Source organism: Biomphalaria glabrata, chromosome 13 (assembly GCF_947242115.1).
Source record: "Biomphalaria glabrata chromosome 13, xgBioGlab47.1, whole genome shotgun sequence".
NCBI classification, from domain to species: domain Eukaryota; kingdom Metazoa; phylum Mollusca; class Gastropoda; family Planorbidae; genus Biomphalaria; species Biomphalaria glabrata.
In genome coordinates, this window is record NC_074723.1 from 36,698,145 (window position 1) to 36,717,822 (window position 19,678).

The 19,678-nt window shown below is 36.6% G+C and overlaps 1 protein-coding gene across 8 annotated transcripts in view; it reads right to left on the reverse strand.

Annotated features, from left to right (window-relative positions):
- LOC106078346 (zinc finger transcription factor lin-29-like) overlaps positions 1-19,678 on the reverse strand; it is a 422,178-nt gene that overhangs the window by 240,208 nt on the left and 162,292 nt on the right. Inside the window, exon 1 of one of the 8 annotated variants that reach the window (XM_056008261.1) lies at positions 6,985-7,722. The exons of the other annotated variants lie outside the window; for them this stretch is intronic. The gene's annotated coding sequence lies outside the window, so the exon portion shown is untranslated. Of the gene's footprint in view, positions 1-6,984; positions 7,723-19,678 lie in introns of those variants that run through there. 8 annotated transcript variants of the gene reach the window in all.

The window sequence follows — 19,678 nt, forward strand, 5'->3', positions numbered from 1 at the left end:
CGTCCTGTGTTCGAACGCTGAAGAAATTAGGGACTTTTAACTGGTTATGCAACATGAAAGGGTAATTGAAAGGAATGGCTGCCTGGTCGTGCGGTTTGCGCGCTGGACTGTCGTTCAGATTTATCGATAGTCGAGGGTTCAAACCCTGCCCGCTCCCATCCCCCGTCGTCCTGCGGGAGGTTTGGACTAGGGAGTAAACTATCTTCAATTCTGAAGGAACATCCGAAACATGTAAAACATTTTACAAACATTGTGTCCATCGTAGTGTTAATTACATATGGCCCTCTACCTCGTGTGATTACATACTCGTGAATTTTTTATTTTCAAATCTAAAACAAGCGATGAGGTGTGCATGATATTTCCAACAGATATTGTCATGACTTAAAAATGCAACGTAAAATGGATTCTATGACATGCGCGCGATTCCGACTTTCTTTTTTTTTTTTTGTCTTTTAATAGACTTGAAACCATGTAAACAATACTTGCTACGATAGATTCGTTTTTAATCACGTTTCTAGATCCTACAACTATATATTTCAACAACGCATGTGTTTTAGCTCATGATAATAATTCTCTGATTAGTGCCCGCTCTAAGCTAGTTGAAACCTTGTCTTTAGATCATACGCGTTCTCAAACCGCCATCTTGTTTGTATCAAGCCGTGTCAACAAAGCTCTAACGGGCAGGTCACAATAGCAAAATCATAGAAACTGTTGGCAGGCCTATATGTGGTGCATAACTTTCTAAAGAGCTGTCTGTAATAATATTAGCAAAAATTCAGATATAGATAAGGTCACTAAAAAGGCTACCAACAGTCCGAACAGATTAGTAGCGAGGAAAGTAGACTCTCTAATTAAACAATATTGAATTGAAAGTTTGGCTTGAAGAGAAAGAAACAGATAGGTTTCTACGAAAGAAACAGGTAGGTTTCTACGAAAGAAACAGATAGGTTTCTACGAAAGAAAAACAAATAGAATTCTACGAAAGAAAAACAGATAGGTTTCTATGAAAGAAAAACAGATAGGTTTCTACGAAAGAAAAACAGATAGGTTTCTACGAAAGAAAAACAGATAGGTTTCTACGAAAGAAAAACAGATAGGTTTCTACGAAAGAAACAGACATTTTAGTACAGACTTTAAAGCAATGACCATTTCAGAACTGAACAAAGATTAAAAGTTAATTTGCTTCTTTTATTTCCATTTTATTTTTTGTCCAGACAGACTTTGGGAGTTTGCAGACGACACTAATGGTAGAATGATTCAATAAAATAGTTCAGGTTACGGCTGGTCACACGTTAGACGTGCTTGTATGTGTGTACATCTGTGTGTATGTCTGAGCGTGTGTGTGTCTGTATGTGTGTATGTCTAAGTGTGTGTGTGTGTGTGCTAGAGAGATGCGCGCGCAAATCGAGCAACTAAGATTTGTAGAAAGCTCAGTACTGAAATATTGATATTTGTTTATGTAAGTTTTTGTTACAATGGGGATTTATCTTGCGTTTCTTTTTTTTTTTTTTTTTATTAATCGTTTGATCTTGTTGTATGGCTTACTGATGACGTAATACCTGGTCTTTAATTTCACAGAAAATATGATAAGCAGACTCTTAGCAGACTCACAGATAGACACAGCGGACGATTAACGGTGCAGTGATATTGAGATTGGACCAGGCTATAATGATCTAGGTATTGTTTTAACATATAGGCGTACACACACAAAAAGTCACTCGCTCAAACGATGTAATATAATAGACGTATAATCTACATATGGTATAAATAACATTAACAATCGGACAAATTTTGATCTTTTTTTTTTTTTTTAATGTTCCGTGTCTACAATGGCGCCTTTTAATGGGGCTACATCAGGGGTGGGCAAATTACGGCCCGCCGGAGTGTTTTATGCGGCCCGCCGACACCTACAGAAATCAGGTGTGCCCACAGCACATACATATTAAAATGCAAATATATTAAAAATAATATCTATATAAATTATTGAAACTGTTTCATTATAAAAAGTGTTAAGTAAACTAAGATTAAGCTAATTGGCAATACACCAATACACTCAGTCAAAGACACAATCTCATGCTAGTATTTATTAAATGCTATGAATAAATGTGTTAAATATTGAATATGCTTGAAACAAGATGGCAAGTGTAACAACTGATGGAGTTCGTGCTTTGAATATAAAAATAGTTGTTGTTTTATTATTATTTTGTATATATCCCAACCATAAACTTTAAACAGCAAAGTTTGCACAAAGCTGCATATAATTGCCAATTTCTATTTGGGAAAATTTACATAGTAATAGTACTGGTTTCCAGATCTGGCAGTTCTCCAAATAGGTTTTGTTATATGGAAGGGTTTCGGGGTCTGAGTGTTGTTCGGGTCCCTTGTTTTAGTATGCACAATTGAAGGACATGGTCATCATAATTTGGTGATGTTTAACAATGACAGGCTTAGCTCGTCCCGACATTTAACTTTCGGAACATATATTGTCTCATTCAGTGAATAAACATTTTTCAAAAACCAAAACAGGCATAATCACTGCTCGAAGTTGACTGACTGTTATTTGACAGCAGTCACAAGGGCAACAACTAGTAAGCTAGTTCCACAGTTCCGGAACATTATGCACGAGTGTAAAAAGTAAAATACTGCACAATATGTACAACTGCATATTTGCGGGGATATTGTTTTTATAAAAAGACAACTTCAATTTTTTTTAAATCGTATATGCGGCCCGCCATTCCCAATTTTTTTTTCAATGCGGCCCTCGATGCAAAAAGGTTGCCCACCCCTGGGCTACATCATTGACTGGAGCAATAACATGCAGGGTAGAGCCAAAGTTGTCATCAAAAAGACCACCCGACCTCACTTCCGCCTCTGTAACTAACCGGAAGATGGTTGTGACTTTGAGATAACTCCAGATGACCACTATAGAGGGAGGATTATACAGTCCAGTTTTGAGAAAGCCTTTGATCAAAGATCAAAATTCCACACCCGAAAATACAACACCATACAATTATAAAATCGACAATTCAAAAACACTGATGTAGATCTAGATAATTATTTTTGTAACTGATCATACAGAGAATCGCAGAGCCTGATGTAATAATCTCTGCTAAGACTAAATAGAAAGATATTTAATGCTAAGTAGATATTTAATGAGCCCATGACGACCTGCTAACTATTGTGAAAAGAAGAAAGCTGAAAACCTTTGGCCACATTACAAGATCTACGGGGCTCGCAAGGACCGTCCTTCAGGGAACAGTGCCAGGAAAAAGAAGAAGAGGCAGACAGAAAAAGCGATGGGAGGACAACATTAAAGAATGGACAGGCCTGCCATTGAGGGAGGTTCTAAACAAGGAAAAAAAAAAGGGAGGAATGGAGAAAGACGGTCGACAAATCTTGCCTGGTGCCCCAATGGTCCAACAGACTAAGGGATAGGTAAAGGTAAAGATATTTAATGATAGGCTATTTGATGTTTCAATATTGACAATGTCTATTATGTTCTTCTTTTACCCACATGGATAATAAAGATTATAATTATTATTATTGCTATTATTAATAAAGTTACGGCAAGATTTCTACAACTTAATTTAAATCGTTGCTTGTCTCGACCTGTGTTGACAATCTCTTAGAAATAGTACATAATCAAACGGCGTTATGATGAGCATGTTTCAAATGTTGAATTTATATCTATATCAGTAAAAAAAAAAATTATTTATTAGTTCAGAGTAAGTAACAATATTTATTGGTAGTAAAGGTTGAAAAAAACTCTAAATTAGTCGACCGTAATAAATAGTAATGATAAGTAACGCACTCTTCCACTTGTTTCCTTACAAAAGAAAATATTTTAAAATGTATCATAAATATTCCTAGCGTGATATGCCTACTAGAGGATTCTCCACCAATTAAATAGTATAGAAATATGCTGTCTTGCTATAATTATTAAAATGGACTACGTATCACAAGCATTTATGAGTATAGATAAGACCATTAGAACAACAGACAATTATTACGAGTTATTGCTAGAACTGTGGAACCAACAAATAATATTGATGTTGATAATTACTTATAAAAATAATGAATGAAACTAAACAGGTGAAGACCATTATACTTAAAACTCAGTGACATAGTTATAATTAAAAAGGGTAAAGGTTATCAAGTAACAGTTAACAAATGGAATATTGTCTTAATTAGGAGAACCTGTATTTTGTTTCTAAAAGATATATGGATAAGAATGGATACAATTTACTCTTTGTAATATCTTGTACAGTTTAATTTAGATTAATGGGAATCAGCGAAGTTCAAAATCATGAAGATCTCCACAATTAGACAGACCCATAAACATTTAACAAACAAACAATATAGACTTAAATTGCTATATTACAGGGACACTGATGTTACGAGATTCGAAAGTTTAAAAACATATCTATGATTTGCATTTTAATTTTTACACTAATTATATGGATTTTTTTTATACATTTTTTTTTTGGTAACTGAAATTTAAAAAAAAAATATTTTTTTAATTGGACCCCATGATGACCTACTAACTAAAAAAAACTTCCTTCAGGGAACAGTACCAGGAAAAAGAAGAAGAGGCAGACGGAGAAAGCGATGGGAAGACAACATAAAAGAATGGACGGGCCTGCCATTGAAAGAGGCTCTAACTAAGGCAAAAGACAGAGGGGAATGGTGAAAGACGGTCGCCAAATCTTACATGGTGCCCCAACGGTTCAACAGACTAAGGGATAGGTAACGGTAGAGGATAATAATTTCACAAACTTGGTTACTCAACAAAAAGGCCTCGATACAACATCGGCGCGACCGCATAGTCAGCGTTTACCGTCTAAGAATATATAATTAGCGTTTGTCATCTGAGATTATATAATCAGCGTTCGTCATCTGAGATGATTATATTTGATAGTGATTAATATAATGTTGTTAACTAAACCATGGGTATTGAACAGGAGGATAACGCATTTGTATATTATATGCGATATAATAGTCAAATATAGCCGTATTATTATTATCATTATTATTATAATGTTTGAAACGAACGAGTATTCATTCTCTGGCACTGCCAGGGTCCAGTTTCGTTACAGAGAAACAAAATTCAATGAAGTCTCTTTACCAGTTTCCACTGAAGAATTATTATTATTATTACTAATATATCAAACTTTTAATGAAAGAATATTCAAATTTAAGTAGAGTAACACCATTATTCAAATTATTAAACTTATAAACATTTTAGGACAAAAGGCAGTAAGCATAATTAGAAATTATTCATAAAACGCTGCACCATAACTCACAAATGCATTAACAGCCTAATAAAATTGATGGAAAGATTTTTTAAAACAATATCCAATGAATAAATTTATAATTCCACATTCTAAAACAAAATCACACAAGTGATCTTTCTAAGTGCCATTACATCATACACCGAGTCGCCTAAATAAACCAGTAAAAAATAAATTAGCAGAATGTGCTTTAATATGTATGAATAATCGCAGAGTGGAGTATCTGTCATGACACCTGGGCGTGCAAAATGTAAGAAGGCAGAAATATTCGAATGCAATCTGTTACAAAACGAACTTTCACGACTTTGAATAAAATTGAATATTAATACGATTTAGTAGGGGACATAAACGTTTACAAATGAGATAGATCTAACAGAACGTTGTTTTTTTAATTTATTGAACACTTTTACAGTTGTTTTTCTCTTACCCTCAGAAAAGATTTTATTTAAAAATAAATATGACAAATATTAAACTGACATATTTAACAATTATAATTAACTAGGTCTAGAGGTGTTATTAACGACCAATGGGACATTTAAAAAAAATAAAAGTTTGAATTTATCAAGTTAATGTAAACCTATACATCTAATAATTTTGAATGTTTCATATTTCTCAATAAAATATCAACACAGACTATATAGTGAATCTAGATTATAAATGAAATGTTATTAAGTGGATCTGGACTATAGATGAAGTGTTATTAAGTGGATAGATGAAGTGTTATTAAGTGGATCTAGACTATAGATGAAGTGTTATTAAGTGGATCTAGACTATAGATGAAGTGTTATTAAGTGGATCTGGAATATAGATGAAGTGTTATTAAGTGGATCTAGACTATAGATGAAGTGTTATTAAGTGGATCTAGACTATAGATGAAGTGTTATTAAGTGGATCTAGACTATAGATGAAGTGTTATAGACTAGTAAATGTATATAGACTCTAAATGGGCTGTTATAGACTAGTAAATGGATGTAGACTCTACATGTGTGTGTTATAGACTAGTAAGTGGATGTATACTCTAAGTGGGGTGTTATAGACCTTTAAGTGTATCTAGACTCTTTGTGAAGAGTTTTAGTCTAGTATGTGGATAAAGATTCCGAAGGAACTCTTTAACACTTGTAAATGGATCTAAACTTTAAGGAGAATCAAGGAAATTATTCCTTAAGAGTGCAACGATGGGGGAGAGAAGAACCTCTGGTTATCTTACATCAGATACTTCTGTATTTGACATGTAATGCTGAATGAATAGTATTGATTCTTTCTGACTTTCTAAACTATAGGTTATGGAAGGATACTTGGGTTGCAATATATACTTGAAAATTTGTAACATTTGTTTTTTATTTTGTAAAAAAAAAAAAAAAAAAAGTTACTATAAGAGTGCATGTTAATTTATGTTTGCCGCTATTCTTTGAGTTATATTATTTCAATACAAATTATGGCTTTTAAGCATCCTGAAAACACGTGTAAGTCCATATGGTTAGTCTGCACAGTTATCCCACGCATATTATTTCCCCTTTCATTGTTTAAATAAAATCGAACATTAAAGTAGAATTGGTAAAACAAATCTCAATAGTTCCACATTATATTTTTTTTTAATCAACCATACCCTATCTGCTGACCCTAATCAGTTGTATTACACTAATTGATCACAAGCAGATGATCACATGTATTGACCAGATCAATGGCTACTTACTAGTGTAACGTTTAGAAAGTACTCCAGCATTCACCAATCACAGAGACAGAAATGAAACACGTTGGAAACAAACTAAACATGGATGATTGGCAGCACTAAATCCATTCTCGAACACAGGAATTATAGACCTATCGACTATTATTCATGAACCTGTTCACCCTCAATGACAAGATGACCAGAAGGAATTATCTCCCTTCTTTTTTTTTTTTTCTTTGAAGAGTTGCACAATTTATTCTTTCTGAAAGAAACGCGTGAATTTTTTAAAATAAATATATAATTATTTTGTTGTTGTTTTGTTTTTATTAAATGTTTATTAAGACTCGCATTGTTTTGACAGATTGATCCACACACGTTCAATGCTACACATTGAACAAGATTTACCTGTATGCCGACAGGTAATAAAAGATAGAAGGAAAAAAAAAAACACCTAGATCTATTATCTGTATGGTAAGAGTGCACGCAGGTAGTTTCAAAATGCTAGCCAGACGTTGAAGACTCGGTTCAGGGGGAGAGGGGGGTTAGAGAGGTGGCGTGCAATTCAAACACATGCACATTACAACACACGCCACAGGGGGGGCGCCAGTCACACAAAACACACCAGTTCCACGCTCTCTATTTCTTTTTTTTTTATCTCTCTTTCTCTCTCACACATATATACACAATATATCCCTCTTTCTCTCTCTCTCTCTCTCTCTCTCTTGGGTGTCTCGTTCATTCCCTCTCTTTCTCTACCTCTCTCTCTCTCTTTCTCTCTCTCACTCTCTTTTCCGCAGTTAAAACCCAAAACTCTCGCCACGGCCATGCAGACGAGAGATCTGCGTAACACAAAAAAGAGGGGGAGGGGGGAAGAGGCAAGGCGATTGAAGGAGGGAGGTGGGGTGAAAACATGCAGACTTCAGTGCATGTTGGCAATTTTATTGTACCCTCCCACCTCTTCCTAAGCCCCCATCCAGCCTCGATTGTTTTATTTACATTTCCACTCAATTTCTAGGCAGCGTCCATTTTGAGGTATTCATTATTATTAGTATTATTGTTATTACAATTATTACTATTATGTTGTTTCGAGTAATTAAAGGCAAGTACCTTTAAAAATGTACATATGAAAATGTGTATCATGTGACGAGTAAAACCTTCCGTCAACGACACCAGCACCCCCCCCCCCAATCTATTCAAATGTAGTAGCAGACGACGAATGTAACAACAAAGACAGTTAGACAAAAAACGAGGGGTGGGCGAGGGCGTCCTGCGCCGAGCACCAGAGATTCCTTACTTGCATTTACTGTGCTAGTTTACACCCCCCTCCAAAAAAAACAAAAAAACTTTAAAAAACTTTGTTATCAGACAATTGCGGCAGACTAAACAGAGAGATAATGGGAGAGGGGTGTTAGGGCGATTGGCTTCTCCCCCAGCCCCTCAGAAGATTACTTTAATTTTTTTCTTCTATTCCCACTCTGGGTCCTTTTATAAATAATTTAAATATGACCTATGAACACAACAATTGTTGAAAGAGACACGCGAAATTGTTAGTAGTTTGTGTGTGTGTGTGTGATACAAGGTTGATCCAAACTAAGTTCTCAAGTTAAAACATAAGACAGAAAACAGACACTCTAGTCCACTTGCATGTCCCACTTTTTTATGTGTGTGATACAAACTAAATCTCTCTTCTTAACGCCTCTCGGTGTTATCACCTTGTGCTCTTCTCTTCTTTCTCTTTCTTTCTCTCACATACTCATATGCTCCAACACACCTCCGTTTGCACATGCATATACACACACGCGCGCTTCCTCTACCCCGCCCTCGTCCCCTCGACAATCATATTATTACATCACACACCCCCCATGCAATTGAAAAATGGAATAACCCTGTGCGCCTCTTCCCCCCCCCCCCCCCCCGCTTCCATTTATTCCCATTGTAATGTTATTGACCTGCTACAGTGAATGTGTCTGGCGGAGAGGGGGGCGGGGAGCGTATTGCGCTTCGAAGGTCGTGATGTCTGTCTGACATGCACTTTGAGGCTCTCTCTAGGTGAAGTAGTGCAAGCAAATTGTATAAATGTATGTAATACATATACGTATATGTATTTACAAACTGTAGTTTCTAATATAAAAATAATTAATAGCACCTTTTTGGTGAAATAGAGTATTCTGGTAAAAATGCATTTGTATTTTTAATTTTGTGTATTAAAATTGGTGTCGATAATCTGACTACTATCGATACTATCGTTCATTGATTCACCTTCGTTTTTCTCTAACCTTACATTTTCTTTTGGGCTTTTTTTTTTTTTTTCCATTTGTCGGTAAACGTTTAATCTAGCAGACGTTAAGTACGCCAAGCGCGGGAAAACTTCCAGAGACGATAAGTTACGAATAAAGAGGTGTCACTGATTGAATGTTGCTGTATCTCAAAGTTGTGTGTGATAGTATGTGTGTGTGTGTGTGTGTGTGTATTTCAAATGGAGATGTCTCTACTAAGTATGAGATTATTTCCCTTTGATCCCTTCTGCTATTATTACTTTTTTTTTTGGTTACTGTGTAATTTCTCCCACGCTAACATGGTCGAGCTACAATGGTAGTAACAACGTCTTTCACTAAAAACCTCTGTAAATATATTCAGGGGCGTAGACGACAGGGTATGATAATATGTTTTCTTGCAAAAGCATGATTTTTTTTTTTTTTTTTTTTTTTGAAGTGCACCCCAAACTTGGGGATTAGAAGCTACACGGAAAATGGGGCAGTGGAAATAGAAATATTTCAATTAATTTGATCGTTCGATGAGCCCGACCCGACCTCCGACCCCCCCCCCCGGCCGTTTTGTTAGTTTATTTTACACATTTCATCTGTTCCTTCAGAGGTGAAGAAAAAAGTGCTGTTGACAAACAAAATGTAAGCTCAAGACGCTGTGGGATAACATTACAAACACAAACACGAGAGCTAAAATGACAGACTCATCTACTAACCTACAAATGGTTTAAACGGATAAGTCTAAATGTTCTTCTTGAATGTAGCGTAGCATGTTGTCTGTCTGAGATCAACGGGGAGTGAGTTCCAAACCTGGAAAAGCCCGCAGACGTAGCATTTGAGGGAGAAACGTGACAGGACTAGAAGCGTTTGAGTCCATGCAGCGTAAGACTCTCTAAAGGACATATGAAGTGATCAAAGGGGGGTGAGTTCAAAACCTGGAAAAGCCCGCAGACGTAGCTTTTGAGGGAGAAACGTGACAGGGCTAGAAGCATTGAGTCCATGCAGCGTAAGACTCTCTAAAGGACATATGAAGTGATCAATGGGGAGTGAGTTCAAAACCTGGAAAAGCCCGCAGACGCAGCATTTGAGGGAGAAACGTGACAGGGCTAGAAGCGTTGAGTCCATGGGGCGCAGGGCTTTCTGTTGGACATATGGAGTGATCAGTTCGCTAAGGTACAATGGCATTTCTTTATTCTAGATGCAACTCTAGTGTACAATTCGCAACAATCGTCGTTGTTGCAGTGCCTCCATAAAACTCCCTCACGGGGTCTGAGAGGTAAAGCGCTTGGCTTCCGAACCGGAGGATCCCGGGTTCGGCTCCTGGATTTGTAATTTATAAAGACACATATATAAAGACACAAAGTGTGGCCAACTTGTAGGCAACCGGAAGCCAATGGAGTCTGCGCAAGAGAGTAGTAGCAGATTTTCGTCTTGTTATTCTTAGTTAGGACTTTTCGTACGGCGTGGATCTACTTCCTAGTCCAAACATCCCCAAGGACGACGGGGGAATGCAGGAGGCAAGGTTTGAACCCTGAACCATCGAGACGACTGAACGAAAGTCCATCAAAGCGTACCACGTGACCAGGCAGCCATTCACAAGTCTGCCTCACTCTTACATTACTACTTACTATTATATACTGATACTAGTCGACCGGCTGCTTAGCATACGCCGCTATTTTGCAGGGCCGGCCATAGGCCACAGCAACCTATCCGACCGCAGTGGGCCCCACACTTTCATGGGACCAGCGCTAATTCTATCTGTAAATTATTAAATTAAACCCTTTTATAACTTATAACAGATTTCTCGCGGCCGCCTGATTTACCAGAAGCTCCTGGAAATCTCCTAAAATTGCAAAATATATCAAACAGTCATGAAAATCTCAGAAAATACTAAAAATCTTTTGAAAACTCATACAAATCTCATGAATTATATAGACCAAATTTGTCATTTTGGGGTGTCATTCAATATGGAAAACGCCAATCCTACGGGCGATAAATAAAAACGGCATTATGCATTAGCCGTAATTGTGTAATCTGGTGAAAGGAGCTTCTCGCGCCTCAAACTAATGAAGAATTACTTTAGTTCAACAATTCTCGTAGATAGATTGAAATATTTATAAATTGTTACTATTTAGCGTGATCTATGTAGGAAATAAAATTTTCATGATACACTGTATGACTTCGCTACACGCAAGGCTCGTAAAGTTCGTGGGATAACTCTATCCGCAGAAATAAAAGAGGAATCTTTCCTTTGCTTCTTCTTCTCGTCTAAACTCTTCAGCGAAGAAGAGAATTATATAGATAAGATAGATAGATTGTTGTAATTCCGCTCCCGTGCCGACCCGATGGTGCGCACGAGAGCACTGTTCAACATGAGTAGTAGACGGCATGTTGATACTAGGAAGAAGGACTGTTGCAGATCCGGCTGAAGTGAGTCCTTCTTGTGGATCCGGCTGAAGTGACCTGCAAGTTATTGGAAGTCTGAGCTGTGTTGACTCAAGAGAACGTCCTTTGTGCTATCTGTGAACTGTGTTGTGGACCTGGGGCGGTACTTGGAAGTGTGTCGGTGGTCTGATAAGGTAGAAAAGGACTGGTGTAACTTAAGATAGGACACTCTGGGACTTAATAGCTAAACTCCATGCCTGTTTGTTTATACTAGCAGTAAATAAATACATCGGCTATTATTAACTCCTTTTGTTGAGTGCTTGCCTAAGATTTACAACAATATTGTACAATATTGTACATTCATGGCAAATAGTCTATATAGGCATATAATAAAACAACAACATATGATTGGTTTTTATTTGACATAAAAATCTTCTCCGCAATAAAATATTCCAAAGCGTAGACACAACAAAAGTAAACACTATGCCGGTTAATAAAACAGGATAGGTCAAAAAACAAAAAGTCTGGCCACCAATAAATGACACTTGTATGTACGTATTAGATCCAGTTGTATCCGAGTTTGTTTATGGTGCCAACTGGATATTTCTGGGTAGCTCCGGACCAGGTACCTTGGTTGATGTGGGGGCGAAAGTGGGTGTCGAGTCGCTTCCAAGTCACTTGGACGAATGTAATGGCGTTTTTTTTTACAAATGTACCAAGTGTCTGTCGCGTGTTGACAGGGCTCATAACTCCAAGTGTCTGTCGCGTGTTGACAGGGCTCATAACTCCAAGTGTCTGTCGCGTGTTGACAGGGCTCATAACTCCAAGTGTCTGTCGCGTGTTGACAGGGCTCATAACTCCAAGTGTCTGTCGCGTGTTGACAGGGCTCATAACTCCAAGTGTCTGTCGCGTGTTGACAGGGCTCATAACTCCAAGTGTCTGTCGCGTGTTGACAGGGCTCATAACTCCAAGTGTCTGTCGCGTGTTGACAGGGCTCATAACTCCAAGTGTCTGTCGCGTGTTGACAGGGCTCATAACTCCAAGTGTCTGTCGCGTGTTGACAGGGCTCATAACTCCAAGTGTCTGTCGCGTGTTGACAGGGCTCATAACTCCAAGTGTCTGTCGCGTGTTGACAGGGCTCATAACTCCAAGTGTCTGTCGCGTGTTGACAGGGCTCATAACTCCAAGTGTCTGTCGCGTGTTGACAGGGCTCATAACTCCAAGTGTCTGTCGCGTGTTGACAGGGCTCATAACTCCAAGTGTCTGTCGCGTGTTGACAGGGCTCATAACTCCAAGTGTCTGTCGCGTGTTGACAGGGCTCATAACTCCAAGTGTCTGTCGCGTGTTGACAGGGCTCATAACTAGTTGCGTTTTCGCCTTTGATACACGGTACATAAATAGAAGCTGTCGCTACTTTGTGGCATCATACACAACCAGTCGTTAACGTCTTCCCGCCGTCACCATAGAAACACACACACACAGACACACACCCTATAATAAGGAAGTTCCCAATTCCTCCAACTACCTAGTTAAAACTTGTATAGGCTTGTACTAGCAAACAATACCGAAGACTTCAATGATCAAGGTCTACTTTTCTTTTTTGGTAAATGTGTACAATTCGCAACAATGGTCGTTGTTGCAGTGCCTCCATAAAACTCCTCGACGGAGGGCTGAGAGGTAAAGCGCTTGGCTTCCGAACCGGAGGATCCCGGGTTCGGCTCTTGGATTTGTAATTTCGGGATATTTAGGGCGCTTCTGAGTCCCCCCAGCTCTAATGGGTACCTGATATTGGTTGGGAAAAAGTACCGTGAGCCACAGAGACAGATGACCTTTTAAATCATCTTTCTTATATAGACCGCGCACGGTCTGTAAAAAAAAAAAATAATAATAATTAAATTACACGAAAATAAAAAAAAATAAAAAAATTATAGCCTTAGCTTGGGGATTAAGCGACTGTGGATATGACATCTAAAATTACAATATTCAATATTCCCATATGTGACATTAGCTGAAAGTGTAGTGACAACTGACTATTACTAGTCGAAGGGCAGTACTGCTGCAGACTTGGCATGTTAATAGAAATTATTACTCTTTAAAAGTCTTTTGGGACTAGAATCACTTTTTGTTTCATTCTTAACGAAACCCCAGTGGGGCGCCACCAGAGATCGTGAATAACGTTGATAATAAAAAGAAGGGGAACAATCTATTTACGACTACTGTATCATTGTTAACGCTAAACAACATCGCTTAAAACATGAATCAAATAAAAATATGATTAAAAAGTAATAACATATATTGTTAAATAAATACTGAACAGTGAACACTGAGGCTGAAAGAAGAGTTCAAGTCTATGACACTAATTGTTACATGGGGCTGCTGGGTATCAGGTACCATGATAAGAAAACAGATGAGTTTGTACGTGTTGTATAATTTTTGAGTTTATAGCAGTGCGCATAAAAGAAATGGCACAGTAAACTCAATCAACAAGTGCATATATAGAGACACAGTAAAATAAATCAACAGGTGCCTATATAAAGACACAATAAACTAAATCAACAGGTGCATATATAGAGACACAGTAAACTAAATCAACAGGTGCCTATATAAAGACACAATAAACTAAATCAACAGGTGCATATATAGAGACACAGTAAACTAAATCAACAGGGGCATATATAGAGACACAGTAAACTAAATCAACAGGTGCATATATAGGGACACAATAAACTAAATCAACAGGTACATATCTAGAGACACAGTAAACTAAATCAACAGGTGTATATATAAAGACACAATAAACTAAATCAACAGGTGCCTATATAAAGACACAATAAACTAAATCAACAGGTACATATATAAAGACACAATAAACTAAATCAACAGTTGTATATATAAAGACACAATAAACTAAATCAACAGGTGTAAACATAGAGACACAATAGACTAAATCAATAGGTGCATATATAAAGACACAATAAATTAAATCAATAGGTGCCTATATAAGGACACAATAAATTAAATCAACAGGTGCCTATATAAAGACACAATAAACTAAATTAATAGGTGCATATATAAAGACATAATAAACTAAATCAACTGGTAAATATATAAAGACACAATAAACTAAATCAACTGGTACATATATAAAGACACAATAAACTAAATCAACAGGTGCATATATAAAGACACAATAAACTAAATCAATAGGTACATATATAAAGACACAATAAACTAAATCAACAGGGGCATATATAGAGACACAGTAAACTAAATCAACAGGTGCATATATAGGGACACAATAAACTAAATCAACAGGTACATATCTAGAGACACAGTAAACTAAATCAACAGGTGTATATATAAAGACACAATAAACTAAATCAACAGGTGCCTATATAAAGACACAATAAACTAAATCAACAGGTACATATATAAAGACACAATAAACTAAATCAACAGTTGTATATATAAAGACACAATAAACTAAATCAACAGGTGTAAACATAGAGACACAATAGACTAAATCAATAGGTGCATATATAAAGACACAATAAATTAAATCAATAGGTGCCTATATAAGGACACAATAAATTAAATCAACAGGTGCCTATATAAAGACACAATAAACTAAATTAATAGGTGCATATATAAAGACATAATAAACTAAATCAACTGGTAAATATATAAAGACACAATAAACTAAATCCACTGGTACATATATAAAGACACAATAAACTAAATCAACTGGTACATATATAAAGACACAATAAACTAAATCAACAGGTGCATATATAAAGACACAATAAACTAAATCAACAGGTGCATATATAAAGACACAATAAACTAAATCAACTGGTACATATATAAAGACACAATAAACTAAATCAACAGGTGTATATATAAAGACACAATAAACTAAATCAACAGGTGTATATATAAAGACACAATAAACTAAATCAACAGGTACATATATAAAGACACAATAAACTAAATCAACAGGTGCAAATATAAAGACACAATAAACTAAATCAACAGTTGTATATATAAAGACACAATAAACTAAATCAACAGGTACATATATAAAGACACAATAAACTAAATCAACAGGTGCAAATATAAAGACACAATAAACTAAATCAACAGGTACATATATAAAGACACAATAAACTAAATCAACAGGTGCAAATATAAAGACACAATAAACTAAATCAACAGGTGCATATATAAAGACACAATAAACTAAATCAACAGGTGCCTATATAAAGACACAATAAACTAAATCAACAGGTGCATATATAAAGACACAATAAACTAAATCAACAGGTGCATATATAAAGACACAATAAACTAAATCAACAGGTGCATATATAAAGACACAATAAACTAAATCAACAGGTGTATATATAAAGACACAATAAACTAAATCAACAGGTGCATATATAAAGACACAATAAACTAAATCAACAGGTGCATATATAAAGACACAATAAACTACATCAACAGGTGCATATATAAAGACACAATAAACTAAATCAACAGGTGCATATATAAAGACACAATAAACTAAATCAACAGGTGCATATATAAAGACACAATAAACTAAATCAACAGGTGTATATATAAAGACACAATAAACTAAATCAACAGGTGCATATATAAAGACACAATAAACTAAATCAACAGGTGCATATATAAAGACACAATAAACTAAATCAACAGGTGCATATATAAAGACACAATAAACTAAATCAACAGGTGCATATATAAAGACACAATAAACTAAATCAACAGGTGCATATATAAAGACACAATAAACTAAATCAACAGGTGCATATTGAGTATTGAACGTTTAACCCATATCGGGCACAGTCTGGTCTCAGTCACTATAATAAACGACGTGTTACCTCTATGAAAGCCTAACCCCAACTCCCAACTGTCCGTTTATCTATATCTACACTTTAGTCTCGTTTTGAATTAATATCGTCATAATTGTGCGTTCACTAACAGTTACCTAAGGTGCTTCTCTAAAGCACTGTGACTAGCAATACAAGCATTCAGTACAATCAAAGCTGCGATATCCGATGGACAATTAAATAGGCACAGATGACGATGATATATAAAATATATTAATGTAATAAAAGAGGTCAATAAATGTTATTGAAATAGTAGCTTATGTCCTTTCAGTGCTAATCAGATACTCTATTTGCCTTTCTACTGCTACACAGACAAGGGAAAAACATACATATATTCACGAACATCACGACCAAATAAATAAGTTATAAGAGTCAGAAGACTATTAATGGATCTGGGATGTTAAAGAGATAAACAAACAATAGAGGTTTGTCTGGATGCAGTATGCCAGTGACATGAGACAAGTGTCGCTGTTCGGGGAGATCTAAAAATAGGACTGGGGCTGCAGACGACAACGTCGACTTTCTAATCACGTGACTGCAAACGTTGACTTTCCAATCACGTGACTGCAGACGTTGACTTTCCAATCACGTCTGCTCCGAGTTCTGATGTTTTGACTTTTCTGCACTCTCGAAGAGAAGATCACAAGTCATAACACTTTATACGGGCGGGCGTGAAAGAAAAAAAGATACTGGTGAGAGAGAAAAGTCAGAGAAAGAGAGAGGGGGAGAGGTTTGTGTGTGTATTTATTTATGTGAGAGAGGGGAGAGAGAGAGAGACGGGCGGTAGCGCAGAGAGCCGGAATGGGAAGAGTGTAAACACATTTTGTAAACACCTTCCTGCAGACGACAGTCCCTTTTTTTTTTCTCCATTGGCTAAGAAGATGGCGCTAAATGTTGCGTGATACTCTAAAGAGAGTCAGACGTGATAAACAATATCCAATTTAACAGTATCCCCAGCATGTAACGAATAAGTTCGCGGTAAATGCTAATGGACCTCATTCACCAATCGTAGACAAACAACATTTAGACACGTTGTTCTCTATCTCTTCTATACAAAATACGCAATCCATGTCACGTGATACGTATTTTTTTCCATTGTGTTTTTATCAATATTATCACGTGGCTAAATATTGTTTTTTACGATTGGTGAATGAGGTCCATTGATATTATAATGCAGAGCTAAAGGGACAAAAGATAAGACAATGTTTATTCTTAATGTTATGACAAATTAATACAGTGATGCCCGAAATTAATTCGACCAGCGGGCCATTTTAATTTCCGAAACTCATGTCGCGGGCCACATCAACGATACAAGATACAAAAACGAAATAAAATTCACATGAGACAAAACCTAAAACATACCCTAGATCTAGGACTTACATTAATGAGCTGTTTGAAATATGTGTTTCAGCTAGTCCGAAATTGGCTTAATTTCTCTACTTAAATGTCTCTTTTTAATAAATACTCTCATAGATCCACAAATCTCTAGGCGTAGTTTAACTATCCTGGCGTCTCAAAACAAGAATGTCACTATATTTTTTTATCATGCCGTTTTTATGTTGTTGTTGTTGTTTTTAAACAGCAACACTTTCATTATAAAAAAAAAAGTTATATATCATATATATCATATTCCACAATGCGAAAAGATCCGTTCACCACTCCATAATCGCACAATTCATCAATGAAAAGTGAAGGCCTTAACGTTTTTAAAGATAAATCACAATATTTATCTTTTTTTTTTTTTGATGGGCGATTTTTTACATTTTGTGACGACTATTCGACGGCTGGATGTGGTCCGCGGGCCGTCTTTTGAGCGTCATTGAATTAATATAAGCACTTTTTTCTTTCTTAAGTGCCTTTATATAGAACTAAGTTTCCAGAAAAAAAAAACACTTCTTCTCTAATTAACATGACAGACCAGGTCAACAGCAGATACAAGGTAGGTAAAAGAACAGTGTTTTAGAAGATCCAGATGTCATCCATTCGTGAAAGTGTAGCACTGCTCCAAGAAGACACAACTGCATCAAGATGTCACAACTTCTACAAAATGTCAATGTTGAAGGATGTCACCATTGCACTGGAATATATCACCCTGCAAAATGTCACGATTGCTATAAGATGTCCTTCCGAAAAATGCCACAATTGCTCGGAAAAATTTACAGCTGGAAAATGTCACCACTGCTCCGAAATGTCACATCTGGAAATTGTCACCACTGCTCTGAGATACTTCAGAGGTACCATTCTAGAAAATGTCACCGCTGCTCCAAAATATCATCCTAGAAAATGTCATCACTGCTCCAAAAAATCACCAAACATTCACAACTGCTTCAAAATGTCACCAATGCTCCAAGATGGCATCCTAAAAATGTCATCAATGCTCATAAAATCACCAAATATTCACAACTGCTCCAAAGTTTCATCACTGCTTCAAGATGTCATCCTGAAAAATTTCATCCTGGAAAATGTCACCACTGGAAAATGTTACCACTACTACAGCATGTCATTGCTGAAAAATGTCACCACTTCTCCAAAATATTACCGCTCGAAAATGTCACTACTGCTCCAAGATGTCATTCTGGAAAATGCCATCACTGTTCCAGAATATCTGATGGAAAATGTCCCCACTGCTCCAAAATATTAACACTGGAAAATGTCACAACTTCTCAAAAAATCACCGCTGGAAAATGTCACCACTGCTCCAAAATATCACCACAGGAAAATGTCACCAATGCTCCAAGATGTAATTTTGGAAAATATCATCACTGCTTCAAAACATCACCGTTGAAAAGATGTCATTTGTAAAAGAGGTTGAAACTTCTAAAACATGTCACCACTGCTTTAAGATGTCAACACTGCTTAAAGATGTCATCACTGTCAGATGTCGACTCTTCTCCAATTTGACACAGCTGGAAGATGTACTTCCTGAAAGATGTCACCACTGCACCAAGATGTCCCAACTGCTCCGAAACGTCACTGCTGAAAGATGTCACCTCTGCCGCAAGATGTCATTGCTGGAAAACATCACCGCAGGAACATGTCACCACTGCTCCACGATGGCACCACTGGAAGATGTAAACCTTGCTCCGAGATGGCGCCACTGGAAGATGTAAACCTTTCTCCGAGATGGCGCCACTGGAAGATGTAAACGCTTCTCTG